The 12,057-nt window shown below is 34.5% G+C and overlaps 1 pseudogene across 1 annotated transcript; it reads right to left on the reverse strand.

Annotated features, from left to right (window-relative positions):
- Positions 1-202: 202 nt before the first annotated feature.
- LOC146925899 (transcription factor bHLH18-like) lies at positions 203-1,328 on the reverse strand (annotated as a pseudogene). Its single transcript, XR_015033977.1, has 3 exons — positions 1,286-1,328; positions 767-1,150; positions 203-358 (listed from the first exon to the last, which is right to left on the reverse strand). The product of XR_015033977.1 is annotated as a transcription factor bHLH18-like (transcript).
- Between the last annotated feature and the right edge of the window lie 10,729 nt (positions 1,329-12,057).

Genomic DNA, 12,057 nt, shown 5'->3' on the forward strand with positions numbered 1-12,057 from the left:
GGTTATGTTTATAATAATATGTAGACTCGATTGCAATTTGGTCTCACTATTTTTACAGCTTATTATTGAAAATGATTTCTTGTTTTTAAAATTCAAATTGTTGGACCTATAAGTGGTGACGTGACAAGTTTTTTCACTGACCTAACTTTAAAATATTGATGTTGAATCATATAAATGAATTTATCTCAAAAAGAGCATAGAATTAAAAACTTGCAATTCCACACAATAGAACTTGTCATACTTTTTTTTTTTTGATACACTAGTACGGATCACTTTCGCATCCTATTTGAGATTTCAAGAGCACTTGCCTAATACTTTTCACTAGGTCATTCACTGTCACTTTGTACCCATCACCCATCTGCAATATATATAGAAATATATCAATTGAAATATTCAAATTTGTCTACATATACAAACAAACCTAGAAATCAATCTAACTAGGTTATGTTTATAATAATATGTAGACTCGATTGCAATTTGGTCTCACTATTTTTACAGCTTATTATTGAAAATGATTTCTTGTTTTTAAAATTCAAATTGTTGGACCTATAAGTGGTGACGTGACAAGTTTTTTCACTGACCTAACTTTAAAATATTGATGTTGAATCATATAAATGAATTTATAATAGTATAGTACAAGTTTTATGCCACCTCAATAAAAAATTTATGGGATCACTATATCCAAAAATTTGAGAGAAATACTAAAAATGTAATTAAGGTTAAGTTAATATGTAATACAAAAAATTGAATCTGATGCTTAATTTACCTGAGCAATAATAGGGATGGAAATTGCAGATTTCCCAAATGGCAAGACACTGCTACCAGTGACAAAGAGTTCAAGATTTTCAATATGGTTAAATAATTTGAGTTCAATTCCATTTTGTTTCTCACATTGGATTTCAATAAAGTACTTCCTTTCCAGTGACTCTTGCTTCAATCTCTGGAAGGATATTATGGTTACAATCATCATCAGAATTTGTTTCACCTAAATTGGTGGCTTCATTGTAATTATTGTTTCCACATGAATAAGGTTTCCGGAGAACCATCACCTGCGTGACACCAACATTTTTGTCTTGTTTCTCGAGTTCATCAACACGTTCTTTAAGTTGTTTCACATAATCAATTGCTTCTCGAAGTATTGAAGCCTTGTCTGTCATAAAAATGGAATATTAAAATTTTAGAAAAATATGATCAAAATATGTTATACTAATATCGCATCCGATGAAACTAATTATTTAATATGAGATGGAGGTAGTATAATTTAATACGAAATTTACCAATTTACCTTGCTCAAGCCAGGAATAGTAGCTGAAAGTGCAATGAATTTCTCAGACAATTCTTGTCTCCTTTTTCTCTCTGCCATTATATGATCAATACATTGTGAACTGCTTCTACCTTTCTTCACTCCATTTTGTTGATTTATTTTCATTTCACTCTTTTGAGTACTTTCACGGCTACGTTTATTCTTAGAATTAGGGGTAGCTGGTATCATAGTTGAATTATCAAAAAACAAAATATATGTCTTTGGAGAAAAACTTTTACGAGGAACCTTTTTTGATTTCAAACCATGTTGTTGTTCTTGTTCTTGTTGTTGATGTTGTTGAGACACTATTGAATTTGAGCTGTTACTTTTAATCATGTTCCCAACAACCTTAACATCACCGTTAACGGTAACAGAATTGTTTTCACTTTCTGAATAGATTAAACTTTGTGGTGGTGTTTGTAACAAAATATCTTGAAGAAAATCATCCCCTATGAAATAATTATCACCGCAATTCAATTCCTACAACAATTCATTATTTTTTTTATCCCAAATTATATATAGTGTGACAAATAAATGAAATTAAAGTATCTATAATATTTATAGTAAAAATAATATAAATACGCTACTCAGGTATGGCTCCGTTTGGTTCCGTCTAACTTTATGACTGATTTCTTTACTTTTGATTGCAGGAATTGGATTTTTGATAACATCAGTAAGCAGGATATTGGTGGTCATAGTACAAATTGGAAGACAACTTTCATGACCACTTGTTGGTTCATGTGGACGTGGAGAAACAAAGCTATTTTTGAAGAGAATTTTCAACAACCGAATAACCCTGTCTTGGTGATCCAAAATTTCGTTCAAAAGATAGATTTGTGTTCAAATCAACAACTTCATCGCAATTTTCCAATGAAGGAGACAATCTACATAGGTTGGAAGAAACCCCCTGAAGGTTGGATTAAACTCAATAGTGATGGTGCTTGCAAAGGAATTGGAGAATATTCAGGCTGTGGTGGCCTCTTTCGCGACACTGAAGGGAGATGGCTAAAAGGCTACATTCGAAAGATTGGAGTTTGTGATGCACTTCATGCTGAAATGTGGGGCATGTATCTTGGTTTGGAGATGGCTTGGAGATGGCTTGGCGAGAGAAAATTCCGCAACTCATTGTTGAAAGTGATTCTAAAATCTTGATTGACATGGTTACAGAAAACTGCAAGTTTAGTGGCTCAGTTCCCATATTGGTGCAACGCATTCGAAAACTCCTGGCTTTGGATTGGCAAGTCCGATTTCGTCATACCTGGAGGGAGGGTAATCGATGTGCTGATTGGTTGGCTAACTTTAACTTTTCTCTAGACTCTTTTAATTGTATCATAATGGAGAATCCATCCAGTGAGCTCCGTAGACTTCTTTTTGATGACATCTCTGGCGCTTCTATGCCTAGGAATGTTCGGATAGCTTCTTAGTTTTCTTTTGGGCCTTTGGCCCTCTTTTGTACCAAAAAAAAAAAATAATAATATAAATATTTTACCTTGTCAAGATGAAAATTTTCCCATGACTCTTCCATTGGAAAATAGAATGTGAGCTAGCTTGAGCAAAGTTTTGTGTTTGTGTTTGTGATGTTTTTATTTGCACATGATAAATATTTATAATACTAGAGTAAATGACTAAGGGTACTACAATAAGTGTGGTTAGGAAATTGATAGGGACAAGATATTATTTGTTTTTCATGTCATTTTGATTTCAACCGTTGGATTGGAACGATACAGTGTTGGATTTGGGACTATGTGTGAATGATTAGTTTGAGGACATTCATGAGTCACAACAAACTGAATTATCATAACTTTGGACCCTGCTATCCGTTTTTAGGCAAAGATACAAACGGTGGAGAATCACTTTTTTTTATCAAACAAACACATTTTCACCATGTTGTAAAAGTAAATTATATCTAACTATTTTTGTTTTAGCACGTGTTTTTGGGCCAAATTTGTTACAATTTTATGGGAGTTACTTTTACTATAAATATAGACATTGTATCAGTGTAAACCTTGAGATAGAGGGGGCTGAAACAAGGGCTTAGAAAGGCAACAACAAAACTAGGGTTTGTATAGAGTTTGTCTCTTAGGAACAAACACTAGGGTTTGAGGGTTGATTCACCTTGGGAAACACTATTAGGATTGGGTCTCTTGGTCACGAGAAGAGATTGGAGCTTTGGGTAGAATTAGGCGGGAGACTTATTCTTGTAACCCATTGATATCTCTTTTGTAAAGTTACTCATCATTATAGTGAAACGTAGGGCTGCTCTCTCCCCCAGATTAGGTCAATTTGGACCGAACTGGGTCAACAAATTCTTTTGTGTTCTCTCTTTCTTTCTCTCGCAGTTTTCTACTTTTGTTTGTGATTATAACTTCCATACACTTTGTTTAATTGCTTGATTATCCCTTGCTCCAAACATCAAGTATTATTGGTGTGATTCTTTCATCGAATTCACAACAGACGATGACACTAAATATGATCACCTCTTCTAATCATGATCTGAACTTGGTTTATCATGTGGATGTTGCAAAAGTCTAGCCCATTTTGCTAATTCCAACTCGGGTTGGTTTCCATTACTCCTACGATTAAATAGGTTTTATTAAGAAACTCTTAACATAAGCATAATCGATCTTGTGCAGGTGCAATAAGGTCCACTACAGAGGGCTTCAAAAAAGGGTCACGACTATATTTTATGTTAAATATAACTCTAAAGATTTACACCCTAAAAATTATTTTTTTTTTAAGAAACTAAGAAAAATTATATTAAAGTAACAGACAATTCCTCAAGCACAAGGTGTGTTTAAGAGAGCTGCAAAGTATAACTTACACAAATGTCCAACCACAACCAGTCAAAAAAAGGAAAAAAAAAATAACAATTACACAATCGCTTGAAGACAACGTAAATGATTTAGTCTCCAATCAGAGTAATCAAAATCAAACAAGACGTAGTACGATTTCAACCACTAAAACGTTTGAAGTTTAACCTTTTTTGCAAGTGTCTCGAGCGGGTCCGACTTGTTGTGGAAAGTCTTTCTGTTGCGATCTTCCATATAAAACAAAGTACCGAAATCCAAATAACGGTAAACGTATTCCTAGAGTTTTTGGAAAAACATCCAAGACCAAGAAACTGATGAGCATGATTAAGAGGGTTGCCATGAAGAACTGAAACGAACCCCAACCACTTCGAAACCAAATTCCATAACCGACCATAAACGTCACACCGAAAGAACAAATGATTAGTGTCTTCTGATTCTCCACACAGGGCCACACAAGGAAGCTGAGTAGCTTCAATAACTCCTCTCCTAAGTAGATTTTCCTTGGTAGGAAGCCTATTTAAAAAGAGGCGTCATATAAAGATATTCACCTTCAACAGAACCGCTTTAAGCCACAAAAAGCTATCAAATCCGTCATTGAGATTGGTATCAATCACCGTTAGATAAGAATATGCTGATTTAACTGTGTAACACTGCGACACATGGAGTTTCCACACCCACGTGTCAATCGTTCCAACCTGCAAAACACAAGACAATCGTACACACTCCATGAGTAACCCTTCCTCCTACGCAAATAACCTCCTCCGCCATTTTCACGCCTCACCTCCAACCCCCGACCCTAACTCACACATCTCCGACACCGTAGCTAGTTTATTGTCCGCAAGATGATAAAGCCTACTAAAAGGCCTTGCGAGCAGACAATCATCTCCCTAAAGATTATATTATGTTAATATCTTTATTTAAATTTATTTTTCTTAGGTGATGATTATGTAAATTTAAATAAAATTCGTGTGATGTGATATCAAATCAATTTTATAACTAGCTGGTGGATTTTTTTATTTTTGGAAGGAACTAGTTGGTGGATTTTTTTTATTTTTTTATCAAATTAATTTTATTTTTTATTTTTTTATAACTAATCTGTAGACTGATACTTCACGATCATATCATTACTCCTTAAAAATAATATCGGTGGTCCTAAATAATGTCATATCATCATATAGAGATGACAATTAGACCCAGGTCTGATGGGTACCCGCAAAAAATACCGACAATGGGTAGGGTAAAACCCTGCTTTCATGGGTCCAGGCTTTGGTCTGAGTATTACCCGCTAATTTAAATGGGTATGTGTACGAGTAAGGGTACTACACTGCCCATCCCCTCAACCCGCATATACATATTTATATAATATGATAAATAATTTATTTATTTTTGGTGTATAATTAATCAATTATTTAGCTATTTAAGCATAAGACTAAATATGAAAACTACTTAATATAATAACCAATCCCTCCTATTGGTATACAATATTTAAAGGATATTTTAGATGTTTTTTATTTTGTTAAATACTACGATTCGTACTATTTTATGAGTTTATTTGAAATTTTTTGTACCATAATTTTATTTCAATTGTTATATATTATTGTCTTTTCATAGTTAAAGTGCGGGTAATGGATGCGGGTATGTGCAATAAGGTACCCATAGGGTATGGGGAAGGACACTAAAGTTGTTTCCCACGAGGGTATGAGCTCGGGTACGGGTATTTTTTACAAACGCGGGTATGGGGAAGGGCATTGTAGTACCCTACCCATAGGGTATCTATTGACATCCCTGACGTCATATATATTACCCGTATTAATGTAAAATAAAATAGATTTTTTTTTAGGGAAATCAATGTAAAATAGTTTTTTGGGTTAAATAAGTAAATAGTCCCCTTAAATATACTAATATTTGATTTTAGTCCCTCTAAAATATTTCTTAGGCTTTTGGTCCCTAAAATTTTTCATCTATGAAATTAGTCCCTGTTCTACATTGAGTATTACACTAGAGCATGTATTAAATTCATAAAAGAAAATTTTTAGAAGGACCAAAAACCTAAAGAATATTTTAGACAGGGATTAAATTCATAAAAGAAATTTTTTAGAAGGACCAAAAACCTAAAGAATATTTTAGAGGGACTAAAATCAAATGTTGGTATATTTAGGGGGACTATTTAATTATTTAACCCTAGTTTTTTTTAGGATAATTAATGTAAAATAGTTAACAATTTATCGTGAGTTAAATGAAATAATCCGTGAAGGATAATGGTTAACCAGTGATCAATATACAATGATTTCTGCTAGGGTTTGTAAAGTCTGGAACACTACTATTAGTTTTTGGATACAGAGTTTGAATCTTGTCTACTACAATGAAAGTATGCTATGAGCCTTGTCAAAGTGAATCTTTACACGCTAAATGTTGCTCGAGGAAGATTCGCATGGATGTGTGCTTTGAAATCGAACTAGGACAACCGGTGGTTGGTCGTGTGGGAATAATGAGAGTGGTATCAAGTTCAATGTGAGGGTCTAAATAAAATATGTACTCAATGCGGTTGATATGGCACCTTCGGTAAGACTGTGTACCACAAAACAAAAGTCTTGTCATAGAGGTTCCGGTGAAGGTTCACAAGGATGACGGCCAGATTGGTAGAGCATGAATTCAAAAATCATGGGACAGCATGTAAATGAAGGAGCGATGTGCAAGGCTTAGTCAACATGCATAAAAATATGCAGAAGAGGAGAATGACTATATCTAGCTGGGCCTAATTAATTTTTTTGGAACAAACAACAGTGGGCTAAAAGCAACCCAACCAGCAAGCGGCCCATCTACTCGAGTGGGAGAAAATAACAACTTTAAATAGACTATTACTTTTTCCACCCTTCTCTGTTCTCGCGCGTCCTGCAAAAAAACCAAAAATATCCCTGGTCCGGATTATGTAATCCGAACCAGATTGTTAGATTTTTCTGGAAAACAAAATCCGGACACTTTCGAAATGTGATTTTTGGTGTTTTCTTTTATGTCAAAGGTCTTTGTTGACCGTTATATAACCCCCGCATAAGCTGCAAAGCAAAAAAAAAAAAAACGGTCAACAATGACCATGACACCACAAACACTCCTAAAAAACAAAAAAAAAATTGAAAAAAATGTAAGAAAAGAGATGAAGTGAAGAATGAAGGAATTTGTTAAAGATGGTAGAATATTTATAGTCTAAAACAAGTCCTAGATCATAACCACAGTCAATGGAAACGTGTTTGTGGTGCTAACCGTCCAAAAATGCATCATTGGCTCCACTAACCGGCCAAACCTTTGGTGAAACGCCACCGTCCAAAAACAACTGAGGGTTTCTGGATTATATAATCCGAAAATGACAAAAACATTCCGGATTATATAATCCGAACAGCACCAGAATACCTATGTGGAGGGTTTTTTTTTAGAGAGTTTTCATGGAATTTGACATAGAAAAAAATTAATAAATGCATAAAAAAACAATTAAGCAGCATAAAACAAACATAAATAGCAAAATATTTTAAGATGGTGTTCGAAGAGGTGCTTTTGAACTCGATCCAGCTAGCTTGCCAAGTGACATATTTCTATCGGCAGGCCAACTGGATCGAGTTCATAAAAACCTTTTTGGATTCAGATCTGCAACATAACGATGAAAGACAGGGTAGGTGTTTCAAGAGGATTGTTTTGAGTTAGATACTGCTGCCTTGCCAACTGAGATATTTATATCGCCAAGGCACCAAGATCTAGCTCTTAGCAACCTATTGGTTTTCAAAGAGAGAGCATCATCTTTGTATCTATTTATCTATATTTTTTTTTACAGCATGTTGAGGATCTTCATGCCGTTAAATAGAGAGCAATCTTTTTAAAACAGCATGAGAAAGATCCTTAGCACAATGACAAAAATTTTCATGGTTTCTTTGGTGTGTTTGTTTGTATTTTTGACAGCATGCTGAAGATCTTCATCACGCAGTCAAATAGAGAGCTATCTATTTGCGACTGTGTGAGAAAGATCATCAGCTTAATGACAAAAATTTGCAGGGTTTTCTTTAGTGTGTTTGTGTGTTTTGCTGGAAATGAAGATGAAAACCGAAAATACTTATTTATAGAGGTCTCTGGACGTTGTGGACCACAAAAAATGTCGGTGCATTATGGTCCATACAAAAGAATCTTATGCTGAAGGATTCCAAATTACGTAATTTGAATTGCACTTATACCCTATAAAATTGATTTGAATTCGGATTATTTTAGCGTTTAAATGAACATATTTGACGTAAACACATAGTGAAAATTTAGATAATATATAAATTATTTAAAACATAATAAAACATCTTAGTTGAACAACATATAACTAAAATGTAATTAAATAAAACATAAAACACGTAATTAAATAAAACATAGCACATCATCACAGACCATTTAAACTAATGTCTTCGTCTGGTGCTTCCATTAGTGCCCTGATCTCTTCGTAGTTTTTAGGCCGGATCAAAGTTTGTTGAATATGTTCAACAGATCTGACCAACGCAGCGTCCAACTCGATCGACCCTCTAGTACTGTACTGACCAAAGATGGAGAACATGGTTCTCACGTCGTCGTCATTCATGAGCTTCATCATGTTGAACCGCACACTCCCGGCTGAGTCGGTTGACGGGCGTCGATACTCAACACCATCCACCCTCCATGTGTCTATGTAGTTGAGTTCGAGGTTGATTTGATTCAGCTGACTCTTCAACCCAGAGAGGGTGACATCAGTGGGAATCTTGAACAGACGGGGTGGCTTCCCCCGTTGTAGTAAAATGCGGTTAGCTTATTGTTCAGATCAAAGATAGATTTTTCCATGGTTTTTTTTTGTTTTGTTTTGTGGTTTCTGGTTATGAAAATAGAGACACCTATTTATGGAGGTCCATGGGGGTCCTGGGCCACATAAACTGTCGATGCAATGTGGACCATATGAAAAAAATCATGTTCCGAATTGTATAATCTGAAATGTCCCTCACCCCACAGAAGGTACACAACTTCCTTCATATTGGCCCACTGTCGTAAAAATTCGGATTACGTAATCTGGAAACGATGGGAGGTTTCCAGATTATATAATCCGGACTATGTCAGTTTCTTTTGGACGGTGGTCTGCACCACAAGAAACACGTTTTCAAAGGTTTTTACCAGCATTAATGGCTGGTAAAACCCCCTTGAACACGTTTTTTGAGAAACATAATGGGGAGTTACAATATAGGCAAGTTTCTTTCCCTATAATTACCCTCCAAAACCTTCACATTTCTCACACTCTCTCCTCATCTTTCTTCTATGCACAATGTGTTTCCATCGTTGGCCTTTCATAAAAAGAGGCTACTTTGAAAACTCAGGGATTATAGGAACGGTAAACGGGGAAGGCAACACACTGCAAAGAAGCACAGTTTGTCTGGGTGTTAGGTTAATATGTCTGGGTGCAAGGTTGACTATCAAGGTCTCTTTTGCCTTAGACAAGAAACATACCTTACCCCCCTTCCCCACCTTGCACTTCTGGTTTAGCTTTGCCTCAAGAGGGTTAGCTTTACCCTAGTCATTTTAGTCATTTTACAGGACGCACGAGAACATAAGAGGGTGGGAAAAGTAATAATCCTTTAAATATGGAGTGAAGGCTAATTTAAAGAAAATTGCTCTTTAGAAACCGCTAAAAGAAGCCATGAGAGTTTGAATTTCCAATGTTCGACTAGTTTCACGGGTGGTGTGTAATAACTCCTTTGTTAGTGGGGTTGTTGTTCCCCACGTTTGGCTTCATTATCCTCTCATTGGCACGATCCACTTACAGGGTCTTTGTTGCACAACTACACTAGAGAATGTGTCTTCTCCTTTACTCACCAGATCGATGATGCTAAAAACAAGAGGTCATTTTATCGCATCATAGTCCAATCTCACTACGTTTTGACTTAGTTCTTAATCCTTAAACACCCGTGTTCAAAGTTAGTGGCCTTCAAAATTAATTAGCTTCCTCGCTTGGCAGCTCTAGCATTGTATACGCTTCAATCGGCTGAGAGAGGCGTCCACAAGTAATGGTTTAATAGTCTTCATGCCGAATTGGGTTAACATGCTATTATTTAGCTGTAAACAAATCCAAAGCATATTTTTATATTTCTAATTATATAGTCCAATCAATATGTAAAATGGAAAAATTAGAGGGGCATGAAAAACGTGGAGGGTCGAAAATAAATTCCCACCAAATTTTTGGCGACTAGTCATTTCTCCTTAAAACATTTAATATGTCAAAATATACCATGAAAAACTAACTTTTAATATCGTATTCTAATACACTATCAAAAACTAGCTTTCAATAAGATCCCACAATATTTTGAAGGGGCTGGATGATCGATTACACAAATTTTCTGCACATATACAAATACAAATGTTAGACGGTCTCCAATCAACTCTAATTAACCTTAATCCCGCCCTTTTGCAGGGAATAAACAGGATAACACATGACAACACTTTAGAACTTTTACCACTAGACCAGTAACATTTTTATTGAGATATTGTTGCTTCTAAAATGGATATGCAATCCTAAAGGTCTTTTTTTGAGCCACTAACACCTTGACAGTTTCTTTTTCAATAGCAGTTTTTTTTCATTATCGGCTGTTACTTTTCTGATAGCAGATACTTTTTCATTTTTTCCTTTTTATAGATTTAGTAGCCCTTGCGGTTAGCCTTTTATGATAGTTGTTCCTTTACATTATTTTTGTTTTCTTTCAGTTATTACATAGCAGTTCCTTTTCATTTTTTTTAGCAATTCATTTTCATTATTCTTTTTTCTTTATGTTACCAAATAACATTTCCTTTTCCTTTTTATAGATTTAGCAGCCCTTGCAAACTTTGGTATATTATTGTCTTTTCATTACAGTGTCCTATATGATTTACCATTTTTATTGTGTTTATTTTCACGTTTGATTACTTTCACAGAATTTAATTTATAACTTTGATTCCATATTCATTTTTGTTGATGCAAATTGAATGTTTCTAATTTTTTTTTTTTTTTTTAGATTTTGCATTTGATCACTCTCAATCATCACTTAGTTTGATTGTTTTTATGACTTTGAATATAACTCTAAAATTAATGTTTAATAAGTACATATGAAATTGTACAAAATTCATGCATTGCATGAGTTAGAGTCTAGTTCTTTTACAAATGTTTATAAAATAAAAAGTAAAAACTTCTCCACAATGTTGACAAAAAAAAAAACTCCACTAATCAGACAAGCAATGCTTATATATGCCTTTTTTTGTGGTGTCTAGGGTTTGAACCTCGGACCTTACATATATTATGCATTGTCCTTACCAACTGAGTTAAGTTTACGATAACTTATATATATGCCTTTAAAATGCAACGAACCTTGACAATGATTTCAATTCATTATTATTGCTTCCACTACACTCTTTTCTGAGTGGTGCTTATGTTACACTCTTAAATTTTGGGAATAAATAAATAATACAAAATTGTTGCCTTCGATAAAACAAGAAGACAATACCTTCAATTTGAAGTCTTTTTGGATGCATAATTGAATGTATATAACAGTACTGTGAAGGGGACTTTGGCACTGGGTATTGGTGGTTCTCAATTGTTTTCAATTTTATTTGTCTGCAAGCTGGAATTGGATACATATTGTAACATCATATCTTTGGAGTTTAATAGAATATCGATGGCTGCTTTTGGAAAAAAAAAATGAATTTGAATGTGCAAGTTGCAACACTACCATTACACTTGCACATAAGCTCATCCACACATTGGGATAATTATCATTATTTGTAAATTGTAACCAAGTTGTCTTCTTACTTCTCCTTTTCTTCCTACGACAATTTAAAACGGCAATGGATATCCCTAGTGATTATATAAAAGATATTAAAAAAAATATATCAATGAAAAAAAAGAAACAAGAAGAAATGACTATAATTAAGATC

The sequence above is a fragment of the Medicago sativa genome, chromosome 4 (assembly GCF_051527215.1).
Source record: "Medicago sativa cultivar Bolivia chromosome 4, Bolivia_mono, whole genome shotgun sequence".
Taxonomy (NCBI): Eukaryota; Viridiplantae; Streptophyta; class Magnoliopsida; order Fabales; family Fabaceae; genus Medicago; species Medicago sativa.